The sequence below is a fragment of the Myotis lucifugus genome, unplaced genomic scaffold (assembly GCF_000147115.1).
Source record: "Myotis lucifugus unplaced genomic scaffold, Myoluc2.0 scaffold_73, whole genome shotgun sequence".
Taxonomy (NCBI): domain Eukaryota; kingdom Metazoa; phylum Chordata; class Mammalia; order Chiroptera; family Vespertilionidae; genus Myotis; species Myotis lucifugus.
This window is the reverse complement of record NW_005871121.1, coordinates 614,739-630,406: the sequence shown is the minus strand read 5'-3', so window position 1 is coordinate 630,406 and position 15,668 is coordinate 614,739. Positions and strand designations below refer to the sequence as shown.

The following is a 15,668-nucleotide window of genomic DNA, read 5'->3' as shown; positions in this document are numbered from 1 at the left end:
TTTCCAGATTAAATTTCGGACTTTTCCATTTGGGAGCAGCAAAAAATAATATCCCTTTATGACACTTTTTCCCCCCAAAGCTCCCACAGGTTTTTGGCTGTGGTAGAAAAGTTGAAAAGAACATCCTATTTTCTTGGCTTAATGATCTTTCACAAGAATTAAAATGCTCGTTCAGCTTGTGTGTGTGTAAATTAGATTTCAAGATTTCCCTTTCCCCCCTAATTCTCATGTATTCGTTTCTTAGATAATATTCTGCCACCAGTTGAGATCCGTAGGGTTTTTCAGTATTGTTTTCCCCCTTTATTTGTACATAAATGGAGAGTCAGAATTTACCAGAAACTGAATGAGAAGAGACTTTCCAGGGTGCACATATTTTCCCTTTGTTGGAATATTGACCTGACCCAGGAAGAGGCTCCTCTTTCGTTAGCTTTTTCATTTGCACTGATCTTTACCTTTAGCATAGAAGCAAAGCATGGCCTGATGGTCTGGTGGTGGGATTGGCAACACTGAATGGATCTCTGAGTTTTTTCCTTTGCTAAGGACCCTCTCATTTGTGGGGTGGGAGTGGAATGAGGCCGAACATATTTTTGCTTCTGCCAATTCTGGAAGCTTCCAGGGCATCTGGAGTCTATGAGGTCCCTATGCTTGCTCACAGATTACCCCCATGGATATTGACTATCAACAATCACTTGTTATAAAGTAGGTAGGATTATTTGATACATATTACAGATGTGTAACCTGAGGTTTAGAGAGAAAAGATAGTTTACTGAAGGGCAGGCAGTTTTTATTTTTAGTAAGAGGCAGACCTGGGATTCGAACCAGGCCCGTCTGCCAAAGCACATGTTCTTCAACATGGTGGTATGATGCTTCTGACTTCAGGGCATGAGTTTATAAGGGTGGGGCCAGTGATGCATGACTGCAAAATTGCAGGAAAGTGAAGCGGACTGTAATTGAGCCGGGGAAAGATTAGATGTTTTATCCTTGTCTTATCTGGGAGCTGCTATTGTGGTGAGTGACTTCATTTGGTGCTTCTGTTTGTTATGTGCATAGCAGTGTGAAGCGGAAGACATGTTTGAGTCTGAGAAAAGGCTTTTAAAATGCAGTGATTGAGTAGTCATTGCTGTTTTTCTGTGACCAAATGCAGGGAATGGGTGAGTGAGTTCCAGGCAGAGATTAGGGGAGGGAAGCTGGGTGAGTTGCTGAGGGACAGGCAGTTTGGGCCAGGCTTAGAGCCTTATCTGGAATGAAAAATCAACCACTGGCAAATTGCTCAATGTGAAGCTCTTTTGCTAAGCAAAGTTGTGTATTCCTGGAGAGTAATCGTTTCCAGTGGTACTAGGAACTGCTTTGTAAGAAGTCTCCAAAGGACAGAGGAAAGTGAGAAGGAAGTAGTTTGATGAATAGGAAAACTGTAATCACTGCTTTTCTGCCTTTGGGGAGAGGGACAGATACTGGAACACAGACTAACCAGAGCATGCTTTTCAGGTGAGTCCTCTGGATTTGTCTGGACTCAGGCAGAGCTGAAAGTCTGAAAAGATCTAGGCTTGAGGTTTGCTGCAGCAAAGAGGAATAATCCTTCCTTTTTTCGGTCAAAAGAATAGATTATAGGACCATGAAAGGTGCAAGTATTTCCAGTCTCTGCCTTGTACTCCTAGTAAGTCCTGTGCTACGTTTTTTTTTTTAATCCTCACCGGAGGACATGCTTAGAGAGAGGAAGGGGGGAGGAGAGAGAGAGTGAGAGATAAATATCATCGGTTGCCTTCCTCACATGCCCTGACAATCGAACCCACAACCCTAGTATGTTCTCTGACCAGGAATCGAACTGGCAACCCATCGGTGCACAGAACGATGCTCAACTAACTGAACCACTCTGGCCAGGCAGTCCTCTGTTACCTTTTTAAGGTTAAAGAAGAAAGAACTTGGGAATCAAATAGTGAAAAAAATCTTAACATTTGACCAGTTTTTTAAAATGATGGTGATGGTAGAGGATGTGTTTGCTATTTGAGTGGAAGCAAAGGGGGTCAGAGTTGGTTCTGGGATGTGTTTAAGGAGGAAGTGGGCAGTAGGTTTACACAAGTATTTTGAAGCTGTTCTGTTACTGAAAAGGCAGTAAGGATGATGGAAAAACTGAAGGTGGATTTATATTTTCAGAGTTGGGATGAGACTGGCAAGTGTGTGGGCAGACAAAATATAACCTGGAAAAGTAAATGTGTCTGTCAAATCAGTTACTACTTTCTCAAAACCCTAAAGGAGTCTAACTCTGGGTTCCTTTGAATAATTTGTTGGACAGTATTTAGCTACAACAGAATATTGTCAGCACATGCTAAACAGATAAGGTTGGGAGAAGTCTTGGGATACTTAGTGTATAAAATTTAGTTACACCACCTAGCAGCTACAGAGAGATGGCTATGTTCTCTGGTTGTACTGACCTAAGTTACTTTCTGTTGTGGGGATGGAGCCCTTCTCTCTGTCTTTTCACTATCTTTCCCATCTAACTTGGTATGTTTGCATGTCTTCTTTCCAGTCTGGAGCCCATGGCTGCTTTCGCAACAGCAGAATGAATCAGCCACAGTTCTTGAATTTCCTGTGCTTATCAGAAGCGGCCTTGGAAGCAGCATATCTTATCTTGCTTATGGGTGGAAGGCCAAAGGAAGGACAGTGCCAAATCGCAGTCCCCATTTTACCCTACTTCATTTAATTGCCTCCAAAGGGGAAATAAATCCCTCCGCCAGTCTTTGGCTTTATGCTAAGAACCATGTTTCTCACTAGGTGACTGTGGCAGAGGTCCACCTAAAGGAGGAAGGAGGTGGCCACAGTTTTTTCCTTCAACAGGAATTGTACTGCCAAGTTGTTCTAAAGCGGGAGTTAGACTTTGGTGAGCAGCTTAGTAGAAATTTCTTCCGTAGGAAATTTCCTACAACCCGTAGGAAATGTTACCTATCCTATCTAATAATAGACAAACATGGTAATTAACCGTACTTCCGACACGCTTCCCATAGGCTAATCAGGGCGATATGCAAATTAACTGCCAACCAAGATGGCGGCCGGCAGCCAGGCAGCTAAAGTGAACAGGAGGCTTGCTTGCTCCAGTGATGGAGGAAGCCAAGGTTCCCTGCCTGCCGCCCCCCAGCTCTGAGCTGCACTCTAAGCAACTATGTTGCAATTATAGAAGCTAAACAAACCCCAGAAACCTGCTTTCAGCCAGCCGGGCCTCAGAGCTGGAGTTGCAACAGTGTTTCAATTATAGAAGCTAAACAAAGCCCAGATACCTGCTTTCAGCAGCCGAGGTCTCAGAGCTGGAGCCGAGCCTCAGAGCTAAAGCCGGCTCTCAGCTCCAGTGACAGCCATAGAAGGTAAATAAATCCCAGAATTGCCGAAACCGGTTTGGCTCAGTGGATAGAGCGTCGGCCTGCGGACTGAGAGGTCCCGGGTTTGATTCCGGTCAAGGGCATGTACCTGGGTTGCGGGCACATCCCCAGTGGGAGATGTGCAGGAGGCGGCTGATCGATGTTTCTCTCTCATCGATGTTTCTGGCTCTCTATCTCTCTCCCTTCCTCTCTGTAAAAAAAAAATCAATAAAAAAATATATTAAAAAAAAATAAAAAATAAATCCCAGAATAAAAAAAGAAAAGAAAAAAAGGAAAGGTTGGGAGCTTCAGTCACCCGCCAGCCTGAAAACGGCCCTCAGCCCCTCACCCAGACTGGCCAGGCACCCCATTGGGGACCCCCAACCTGAAGGGGGTGTGACCAGCTGCAAACAGCCATCATCCCCTCATCCAGGCTGGCCAGGCACCCAAGCGGGACCTCCACCCTGGTCCGGGACACCCTTCAGGGCAAACCAGCCGGCCCCCACCTGTGCACCAGGCCTCTATCCTATATAGTAAAAGGGTAATATGCAAACTGACGCTAACAGCAGAAGGACTGGGAATGACTGGTCACTATGACACACACTGACCACCAGGGGGCAGACGCTCAATGCAGGAGCTGCCCTCTGCTGGTCAGGGCGCTCTCACATGGGAGGAGCTCTGCTCAGTCACAAGCCAGGCTGATGGCTGCCAGTACAGCAGTGGTGGTGGGAGCCTCTCTTGCCTCCTCAGCAGCGCTAAGGATGTCCGACTGCAGTTTAGGCCTGCTCCCCGCTGGCAAGTGGACATCCCCCGAGGGCTGCTGGGCTGCCAGAGGGATGTCTGATTGCCATCTTAGGCCCAATCCCCTAAAGCGGGCCTAAGCCAGCAGGTGGTCATCCCCTGAGGGGTCCCAGACTGAGAGAGGGCACAGGCCGGGCTGAGGGACCCCCCAACCCCCGAGTGCACAAATTTTTGTGCACCGGGCCTCTAGTCTATATAATAAAAGGCTAATATGCAAATCAACTGAATGGAGGAACGACCGGTTGCTATGATGTGCACTGACCACCAGGTGGCAGACGCTGAATGCAGGAGCTGTCCCCTGGTGGTCAGTGCGCTCCCACAGGGCGAGCGCTGCTCAGTCAGAAGCCGGGCTCAAGGCTGGCGAGCGCAGCAGCGCTAAGGACCTATCGGGGGATGTCCGACTACTGGCCTAGACCCGCTCCCCCATTGGGCCTAAGCCGGCAGTCGGACATCCCCTGAGGGTGTCCCAGACTGCTCCAGGATGCAGGCCGGGCTGAGGGAAGGGACACCCCCCCCTCTCCCACAGTGCACGAATGTTGTGCACTGGGCCTCTAGTAATTTACATAATTTTAGCTAAGTTCTCTTAGGTTTCTGAACTAAGAAGTATGTGTCTTCCCAGAGTGTAGTATGGACAGAGAGTAGTAGTGTGCTAACTTGCTCCTTCCTGTGTGCCCTTACCTCATGCAGGCTGTGAAAGAAAAAAAGAAAACCTTTCCTAAGCTACTGAAAGTACCCTTATTCTACTCAAAGGGACAAACAAGGGAGTTGAATAACGATACTTTATAGAGCCATTTGCAAAGAAGTATGTAGAATATGATGGAAGACTTTTCCCTGTAGTCTTAAAATTGCCCACTTCCCAGCAGGTAACATGGTAACTTTCAATCAAGATTGTAAGTAAGATTGTTTTTACTACATCTTCAAGGCTTTCTGTCACATTTTATGTGTGAAAAGGAAGCATCTGTCTGGCTCTAGTTATGCTAATAGTGGCTTCTGCTATGTGCTAACTAATTATATAGATTGATGAGCAATCATATTTTCTTTCTTTCTTGAACACATATTTTTTGATCATCTGCTCTGTCAGGCTCTGTCTGGATATTGGAGTTAAAAAAGTAGATCCGCCCTAACCGGTTTGGTTCAGTGGATAGAGCATCAGCCTGCAGACTGAAGGGCCCCAGGTTCGATTCCAGTCAAGGGCATGTACCTTGGTTGCGGGCACATTCCCAGCAGGGGGCGTGCAGGAGGCAGCTGATCAATGTTTCTCTCTCATTAATGTTTCTAACTCTCTATCCCTCTCCCTTCCTCTCTGTAAAAAAACCAATAAAATATATTTAAAAAAAAAAAGTAGATCCGAATCCTTCCATTAAGGTTCAAGGAGGAGACAGAGACAATAAACAAGTAAATAAGAAATAAGCATGGTAATATAAATAGTGATTTCAGGTAGGGGAATTGGGCAGAGTGGCTGGGAAAAAGGGAAGGGGTGGCTTGTTTAGGTAGCAAGGGCTTCTTTCATCATTTGCACTGAAATATGATGGACATCAAAGAACCAACCATAGAGGAAGTGTGTTCCGGGCACACTGAACAGCAAGTGCAAAGGCCCTAGCGTCGTCACTGATGATTATCTTTAGTGTTTTTATAGTAGCTCTTAAATTTCTTCCAAGTTCCATGTTTCACTTAGATGGTATGGGTTTAGTCTCAGTTATTAATATTTGTGTTTGATAGTGATAAAAGGCAGAAAAGCAGTGGAGGTGGTCATTGTTCTGATACTCTGATGAGTTTAACAGCTGACATTAAATCCACTGAATAAATGTAAACTGGCAGCCTGGTAAAAACAGACCTGCTCTTGTTCATATTCATCTTTTTTACAGGGACAATGCTAAGTTTTTTTTTTTAAATATGTTTTTATTGATTTCAGAGAGAAAGGAAGAGAGATAGAGAGAAACATCAATAATGAGAGAGAATCATTGATTGGCTGCCTCCTGCATGCCTCCTACTGGGGATCGAGCCTGCAACCCGGCATGTGCCCTTGACTGCAATCGACACTGGGACCCTTCAGCCCCCCGCTGATGTTCTATCCACTGATAGGGCACGGCTAAGGTTTTTGACATCCCATTAGCCACTCCTACATATTCCTAAAGTCACTTCAGGTATCCCCTGCTTTTTGGAAGTTTGTATTATGCTACTTAGCTTTTAGGAAAGACCTACATTAGTAGTGGTTTTTGCTAACTGAAAGCAATCTAAAGAGAATTTTTGCTTTTATGAAAAAAGGTGAAAAGTAAGAATGGCATTCAGCATTTGTTGTGTAGCAAGCTCTTGTGGAGGCAGCGTGCACCTTGAGCAGCAAGTGTGGCAGTGCCAGACTCCTTCCCCAGAAACCACGCTCAGCGTCTCAGCATCAAGCTTCCGTAGCTTTAACTGTGTCTTTGAGCATCTGTATTTCACCTTAATTTATTTTGTGCATCCCTTAGCAAGATGTGTCCCAAAGTATCAGAAAAGCCTGAGAGCTCTATGCTTAGTGTAAAACTGGATGTAATTAAGCATTTTCATTGTGATGAATGAAAAAAAAAGACATTGTATATATTGAATTTTGGGTCTGGGGACACTCAGAAATTTTTCCATGTAAGTTAATGGTATCTGCTTCTTCACTTGACCTCATTTCGGCTTACGTAAGGTTTCATAGGACCACAATACTTTCGGATAGTAGGGGAAGCCTGTCCTCCAGTGGAGGGGACCTGGATGAGAAGATAAATGCCAAGAGCAGGTCCAGAGTTAAATAGCACGTAGAACTTATCAGTGTTCATACTTCTATTACTTGGAGAGTGGAATTTGGGAAATAAGTGAAAATTTTAGTTTCCTTTTGTAACTTCAAAAGAGAAAATTGGCCGGGTTTTCGAATCCAGGTAAGAAGGTGGTGCACTCACTTCTTAGCATGGGCTGGCTATTCACCTTACAGGTGTGGTTCTAGCAGTGTTGCAGTAGATGTCCTTTGGGATCTGGTCTTTGTTTTTATTTTATGACTCCAAGGAAGACATAAAAATTGTAGGAAATTCTTTGCCTTGTCAGGGACAAGGAATGAAGTAAAAGGAGTCAACTCTTACTGAGCTTACGTAGCTTTTTCTCTTATTTCTTGTTGGGAGATGGATACACACCCTGGCTCTGTTGCTGCTCCCTTTCTTGGGAGACTGACATATGCTTATTGTTTTAACAGCAGAAATTTATACAGAATCACAGGTTGTGAACAATTGATGCAGATGGAGTGTTGTGGGATTTCACTTATTTTCAATGAGACTCAATATGATACATTAATGTTATGTTTTTCTCACTTAGTTCTAATGTTCAGGGAAAAAAAGAACAGTGGTTTCAGTTGGCATTTAAAAATTTTATTTTTCGATTAAGTTGGCTTTTTTTTTACATTAGGAAATTACAGAAAAAATAAACCTAATGGAAATTTAGATGACATTTTCAGATATCATTTTTGAGATGTTCAATCTGCTATATAAACTGGGCTTGACACGTTTTCTCCATTTATATGCTTATGATGAGTGACTTAAGGCACCATCTCTTCTCTCTCTTTATGCCTTAACACATTTTGAGGTACTTTAAGTGGGAAGTAGTCTGCTTGGGATGGTCTTGTAACACCAAATCCACGTGTAATAGGAGGAATTGCGGAGATTTGGGGAATCTGTGCTTAAGGTTAATAAATCTAGTTTATTAACACTGTTCCTGGGAAGCAGTCTGGCAGAGAAGAGAGACCATTGGCCTGGGATTCAGGGGAGACAAGTTCTAGTCCAGATGCTGCTGTTCTCCATCTGGTGATGTGGGGTAAGATTCCACCTGTCAGACTTGACTTTTTGCTTAAATGAGGCAGATGGATTAATTATCTCTAAGCTCCTTCCAGTCCCAGAAGTCTGGATTGAATAAGAAACCCTGTATTACATGTCTTTTAGGCATGATGAATCAAAACTGAGAAATCTCACACCTTAATGGTGGGCTTCACTTTGAATTGCTGCTTATTCTGCATGAGATATGTTTTCTGTTTCTTTTGCTTGCTTTTTTTGAGGGGGGCGGGAAGGTGAATTGGTTGAAATACAGTTTTCTAGTGTGGCAGACTGAAGTGAATGGACAGGTGGAGTGAGTGGATAGAAGTGAGCCAGGCCGGTTTCTGACTTCAGTAGTGGTATTAGGATAGAGACTAAGACTAGTGGGAGGGAGTGGTTGTTTGAGACCTGGAGGAACATGGTGGCAGTGCGTTTCACTCACCTAGTGTCACCTCTGCTTCAGAACACCTTGACCTCCTGGTGCAGTCGGTCTTGATTTGAGAAGGGTGGGGATGAGTAGTTCCCATGAGCTACTCTGGGAACCTGTAGCTCATGGGGAGAGTTTGTACTGGCCCTGCTCTTGATTGGGGGAGTATGGTGGGAGTGCGGGACACAATAGAGCAGTGGTTCTCAACCTTCTGGCCCTTAAATACAGTTCCTCATGTTGTGACCCAACCATAAAATTATTTTTGTTGCTACTTCATAACTGTAATGTTGCTACTGTTATAAATCGTAATGTAAATATCTGATATGCAGGATGGTCTTAGGTGACCCCTGTGAAAGGGTTGTTCGACCGCCAAAGAGGTCACGACCCACAGGTTGAGAACCACTGCTTTAGATCATTCTAATGGTCTTTTGCAGATCTTTTCCACTTCCATTTAACGTGCAAGTATAGCAACCATGTTAATCTATTTTTGGTAGTTCCTCACATGGTTTCTTTTTTGAGTTTATTTTTTTTATTGTAGGAGTTCTTAAGTCCTTTTGGGGAGTAGATTTAGAGAGAAAGAAGGAACTCATTGATTTCCTAAATCAGGGGTCCTCAAACTTTTTAAACAGGGGGCCAGTTCACTGTCCCTCAGACCGTTGGAGGGCCGGACTATAGTTTAAAAAAAAACTATGAACAAATTCCTATGCACACTGCACATATCTTATTTTGAAGTAAAAAAACAAAACGGGAACAAATACAATATTTGTATTTGCATGTGGTCCGCGAGCCGTAGTTTGAGGACCCCTGTCCTAAACAGCCATTTTTTTAGGACCACCTAGAGGTGTTTCAGAGGCATTGAATTAGAATCTCTGCCAGGGTAGCCTGAGAATCTGTATTTGAAAAAAACTCTGGATGGTTCTGAAAGGGTTGGTTTGGGATTGATCCAGGGGCTGGCATTTGAGACCAACTTACCTTTTAAAACTTCTGTATTGTATGTAGTTGAAGGGGCAGGACACAGATGATAAAAAGTGTATGTTGGGGCAGATACACCAGAATTTATATGAGGGGAGGATAGTAGGTTGTCTCCTCTTTTTAGCACTTGTCTTAATGGTTCCTGGACACTTTGCATTGCTTTTAATCTCTAGTTCAATATTGGGCTGATATCCTTCGGGTCCTTTTATGGTGACTCTGGGATCCATTCCTGGATCATGACTGACAACTGAGAAGTTGTTTTATATGCCTAACTTAGGACATACCAGTATGCTCATTTAAAAAAAATGTTATTACCCTTGCTTTTCAGAGAGAGTGGAAAGGAGGGAGGGAGAAACATTGATGTGAGAGAGACACTTGGATTGGTTGCCTCCCACACACGCCCCAACTGGGACCCGGGATCAAACATGCAACCCAGGTACGTGCCGTTTACTGGGAATTGAGCTCACTACCTCTGGTTGATGCTCTAACCCAGCGGTTCTCAACCTGTGGGTCGCGACTCCTTTGGGGGTGGAACGACCCTTTCACAGGGGTCACCTAAGACCATCGGAAAACATATAATTACATATTGTTTTTGTGATTAATCACTATGCTTTAATTATGTTCAATTTGTAACAATGAAAATACTTCCTGCATATCAGATAGTTACATTACGATTCATAACAGTAGCAAAATTACAGTTATGAAGTAGCAACGAAAATAATTTTATGGTTGGGTTACAACATGAGGAACTGTATTAAAGGGTCGTGGCATTAGGAAGGTTGAGCACCACTGCTCTAACCAGAGTCATGCCAGCCAGGGCCAGACATACGCTCATTTTAACACTCATTTGCCAGTTTTCTTTCTATTCGCATAGATTCCCAAGATCTTCCAATAATTTGGCACTAATAACTTAGCACATTATTACTATGGAAGTCTTTAGTGTTATCTACAAACATGAAGATTCTGTGTTCCTCACTCTCTGCTTTTGTAGAAAAGGCCACACACTTGGGCCTTGTGGTTTGACAGTGTGTATCTATTCTGTTCCTTGTTTATCAGCCCCATTCTTTAACAACAGTAAAGCCTAAAATGACCTCCTTGGTGGTCTTCATCTTTACTTTTTATTCCACTAACTTGTCTAATATGGCAATAAAAGTTTCTTGTAATTTGCAAGTCTTCAAAGTCTTTGGATTAGGGAGCACATTTGCAGTTCCCTTGGTGGCCTTTCCTCATTCTGACCAGCAGTTTTCTAGTTCACCCCTGAATTCCTTCAAAATGCTCAGGTGAATACCATCCAAAATTAGTAATTTAATGGTTATTTATATTTTAATTAAAATTACTTATTTATTTATTTTGAGAATATGTTTATTAAAGCTGGGGACAGCGAGACAAGGAAGGACTTAGGGCAGAAGAAGCGACAGGAGAGAGCCTAGGCTGGGCTGCTTTGGCTCACTTAGAAATCGGAGAAAAGGGGGCCTGGGGGGCATGTCCAGGGGGTTAGCCTGGGATGAGCTGCCCACGTCCATTGCTTCCCTACTTGCAAGTCGTGTGGAACCTTTAGAGCAGTGGTTCTCAACCCTCTGGCCCTTTAAATACAGTTCCTCATGTTGTGACCCAACCATAAAATTGTTTTTGTTGCTACTTCATAACTGTAATGTTGCTACTGTTATGAATCGTCATGTAAATATCTGATATGCAGGATGGTCTTAGGCGACCCCTGTGGAAGGGTTGTTCGACCGCCAAAGGGGTCGTGACCCACAGGTTGAGAACCGCTGCTTTAGAGTTTAGGAGGTGCACGCCTGTGGGGGAAGAAGTGGGTGAAGGGAAAGGCACAGGCATGCTCCCAGGAGGGAGAGCACGCCTGATACTTAAAATTTGGACTTAATATTTTAAACAGTATAGATGTAAAGTGAAATACAAAAATCTCTCCCTGTGCCCTTTTTACCCCTCATTGCTCTATCATTCATTCTCATTCCCCTAAGTAAATGTGCTTCTAAACCTTCTTTCATGCAGATGTATACTAGTACACCCCTGCTTTTTTTTTTTTTTTAAGAAACAAAATGGGGTCATACTGTATGTGTCCTGGAGTTTTCTTTTTAAATTATTTGTCATGACTGACAATTATAATTATAGGTCCATCTCATTCTTTAAGATTGAGAAGTAGCCCATAGTTTGGGTGCACTTACTCATGCAGTCTTTTCTGTTGATGTATGTTTTTGGTTTTTCACGATGTATTTTTATGTTAGCATATAAGGCAGTGGTTCTCAACCTTCCTCATGTCGCGACCCTTTGATACAGTTCCTCATGTCTGGTGACCCCCAATTTCATTGTTACAAATTGAACATAATTAAAGCATAGTGATTAATCACAAAAACAATATGTAATTATATATGTGTTTTCTGATGGTCTTAGGCGACCCCTGTGAAGGGGTAGAGACCCACAGGTTGAGAACCGCTGATATAAGGACACCTGTTAAGTTTTGTGAGTTTAAAGTTGTTCAGTTTGAGGTTATATTTTTACTATTGTGGGGGGTCTAAAATGTCCTTTCTTTTCTTTTTTAAAAAAAATATTTTTTATTGATTTCAGAGAGGAAGGGAGAGGGAGAGGGAGATAGAAACATCAATGATAAGAGAGAACATTGATCGGCTGCCTCCTGCACGCCTCCTACTGGGGATTGAGCCTGCAACCCGGGCATGTACCCTTGACCTGATTCTAACCTGGGACTCTTCAGTCCGCAGGCCGATGCTCTATCCAGTGAGCCAAACCGGCTAGGGTGTCCTTTATTTTATAAACAGTGTGATGGCACTTGCTTCACTTAATGTCCTTGGCAAAATAAAAAGTGGATAAGATGTCAGTCCCTATTTTTGAGGGGTGGGGGCAACCTGACTTGTCTGAAACTTGAGTCGGGGAACCATTGGCACAGCAGAACCCTGTGCACTGGCAGGTGGGGAACTCTTCTGAACTTCAGAGGCATCATCCATTGTACTGCCCTTTAGGAGCGATGAAACAAATCCAAGTAATGTGGGAAAAAGGGCAATTGTGGGAGTAATAGTTGTTATTCATTGGCACAGGTGTGGCTAGTTAGGCAAAAATATAGCAGGCAAAGTTCTGGCTTCCTTTGGCTCCTGCCCCCATCCTCCCAGCAACCCTCTAGCCCAGGGGTGGGCAAACTTTTTGACTCAAGGGCCACAATGGGTTCTTAAACTGGACCGGAGGGCCGGAACAAAAGCATCGATGGAGTGTTTGTGTGAACTAATATAAATTCAAAGTAAACATCATTACATAAAAGGGTACGGTCTTTTTTTTTTTTTTTAGTTTTATTCATTTCAAACGGGCGGATTCGGCCCGCGGGCCGTAGTTTGCCCACAGCTGCTCTAGCCTCTGGTACTTTAGGTTCAGTTTGCATTTCATCTCCCTCCTCCAACACTCTTATATTACTGCCTCCACCCACCCTCAATATCCCCAAAAAACACTTATCAAAACTTGAAGTTGATACATTTAGAACAAAATTTTCACTATAATGTAAAACATTTTTTATTTTTTTTGCCCTAAGGGGGACTGGGTAATCCAGATTTCTTTGGGTTTTCTGGTCCTCTTTGCCAGTTCCCCAAAACCACAGGGAAGAACAGCCATAGCCCCTTACCTGGCCTTGAAACCTTTGTAAGGGCAGGTGACTTACATCCCAGTCTGCCCAGGGATGTTTCGGTTTACACCTGTTGTCTTGGCATAATTATCAGTAACTAGAGACCCGGTGCACAAAATTTGTGTAGGGGTGGTGGTGTGTGTCCTTCAGCTCAGCCTGCACCCTCTCCAATCTGGGACCCCTTGAGGGACGTCTGACTGCCCGTTTAGGCAGTCGGACATCCCTCTCACAATCCAGGACTGCTGGCTCCCAACCGCTTGTCTACCTGCCTGCCTGATTGCCCCTAACCGTTTCTGCCTGCCAGCCTGATCACCCCGTAACTGCCCTCCCCTGCAGGCAGTCGGACATCCCTCTCACAATCCAGGACTGCTGGCTTCCAACCGCTTGTCTACCTGCCTGCCTGATTGCCCCTAACGTTTCTGCCTGCCAGCCTGATCACCCCGTAACTGCCCTCCCCTGCAGGCCTGGTCACCCCCAACTGCCCTCCCCTGCTGGCCTGATCACCCCTAAGTTCCCTCCCCTGCTGGCCCGGTCACCCCAACTGCCCTCCCTTGCTGGCCTGGTCACCCCCAAGTGCCCTCCCCTGCTGGCCTTATTGCCCACAGCTGCCCTCCCCTGCAGGCCATCTTGTGTCCACATGGGGGCGGCCATCTTGTGTGTTGGAGTGATGGTCGATTTGCATATTACCAATTTGCATATACGGTATATTACTTAAAAGCCCTTTTAATAATATAGGATACCCCTTTTCACTCTCAAAGGGTCCTGATTTGAGTGATAAAATATATGGTATATTAGTGGGCTTAGTAAGAACAGTTAAGTCTAGGAAAACGAGTGTGGGGTGGCACAGTTCACAGACCAACATAAACAGAAGGTGGATGGTTCTGTAAGCCTAGCTTGTAAGATGACTTGGAGGAGGAGGGACTTGTGGCTGAGAAGAAAGCATTTTATGGAGAGTAGGCAGCCTAGGCTTGAGACCCCAGGCTATACACTTGATTCTGGATAAAGCTGTTCACATGAGGCAAGTAGCTTTGTTTTATGGTGAAAAGGGGGACTTGAAAATTTAAATACTTAGTTTTCTTGGAGAATGGGTTGGATAAATTATATGCATACAAGATCTGTTTTTGGTCTTAAAAATCTTTTCTGGGTAGATGGTGAAAGTGACAGGAGTTGATAGAGGTAAAGGAATAAAATGGGTGAGATAAAAGTTAGGAGAAATGGGTAAGTACAGGTGGGAATACTCAGATGTTCCTAAAAGCAGATTTGTATTCCATGTGCAGGGTGAAGGCAGCTTGCCCGAAGTGACTGAGGTCCTGGAAGTTTGGAGGAGAGAAAGGAACAATAAATAAGGCTTCTGAGTTTCTGTTTCTAGTCTTTGAAATACACTAACGTGATGTAGTGAACTTTTAAACCTTATGAATTCTGTTCCAGGAGGGAAATTCCTTTGTATTATAGCTTTGAATACCAAGGGGCATTTTTATTTCTGGCAACAACCCCGAACAGTGGATCATTATGCCAAGTATAATTTATCTGCTTACCTAACAGGACTCGTGGGTCTTCATGAAAGTGGTGTGGTCTGTTCCTCCCTCTCCACTGTCTTAAGGGAGAGGAAACTGGGACCTGGGTCCCTGAATCTGGCTGAGCTCTATTATTCTGTGTGCGGTAATTGCTTGTGTTATTACTCTTGGCAGGTGAGCCCTTTCACAGCCCGGAGGCCTGGAGGCCGCCTCTATTACTTAAAAGCCCAGTTATCTTGTTAAACTCCTCTCCAGTGAGAGCTGTAGAATCTCCTGAGACCTCCCGCAGCCTCTCTGTGGGGCACAGGCCCAGCTCGCTTTTAACCCTGCCCTGCCCTTGTTAGTCATTGTGAGCCTAGCTCTAGAAGAATAACTTTCCTACCTAGCACGCAGTGTAGGGCTGCTAGCCAGACTGCTTGGTTCCATTAAATTCTTAAGAGGTCCTGTATGGGCTCTGAATGAAAGTTTCTCTACTACCCTTGATTCAGAAGAAAATGTATTTCTTTGATAATCAGCAGGAGACTCTGAAAGCCAATGTAGAGAAGAATAAGCAGTGAAGATAACACAGCACGGTCCAGGCCAAATAGCCTTTTGTTTAACTTCTTGAGGAGGTGTAAAGTTCTGAAGGAGGGTGCGCTGGGGCACCAGCATAGAGTGGGGAAGGAATGACTTGTTTGGCAATTTCTCCTTTATGACTGTCTCCCTCGGCTTTTAATGATGAGATTCTGGGATGGTGCCTTAATTTAGCAATAAAGGACTCTGAAATGTTTATGGTAAATTTGTGATTTGTACTTCTTTATTTTGACATCTAAAATTGACTGTCAACATTTCAAATAGGAAGAGTTTCCAAACAGGCTTGGAAAATAAAACCAGAAATTTAATGCTTTTCATGGGTAGCATAGAATTTGAATTACTTTAAGTTCTACAGTCAGTTCTGCATATAAACCAAAATAAATGTATTAGATATTCTTTAGAGATGATCCACTCTAAATAGTATTGAGTATTATGCTTAATAATTTAGTTTTTGTATTGCTGTAGGTTCTAAAAATATGTGCATGACTTTACAGAAGCAAATTTGAGAAATAGTGAATGCCACAAATCTTCATTTCTCTGGGATATTTCAGGTATCCTTTTTTAAAATATATGTGTGTT

The 15,668-nt window shown here is 43.7% G+C and overlaps 1 protein-coding gene across 1 annotated transcript in view; it reads left to right on the top strand.

The window, feature by feature from the left end:
* Positions 1–15,668, top strand: part of SND1 (staphylococcal nuclease and tudor domain containing 1) — a 439,366-nt gene that overhangs the window by 1,272 nt on the left and 422,426 nt on the right. The window lies entirely within an intron of this gene.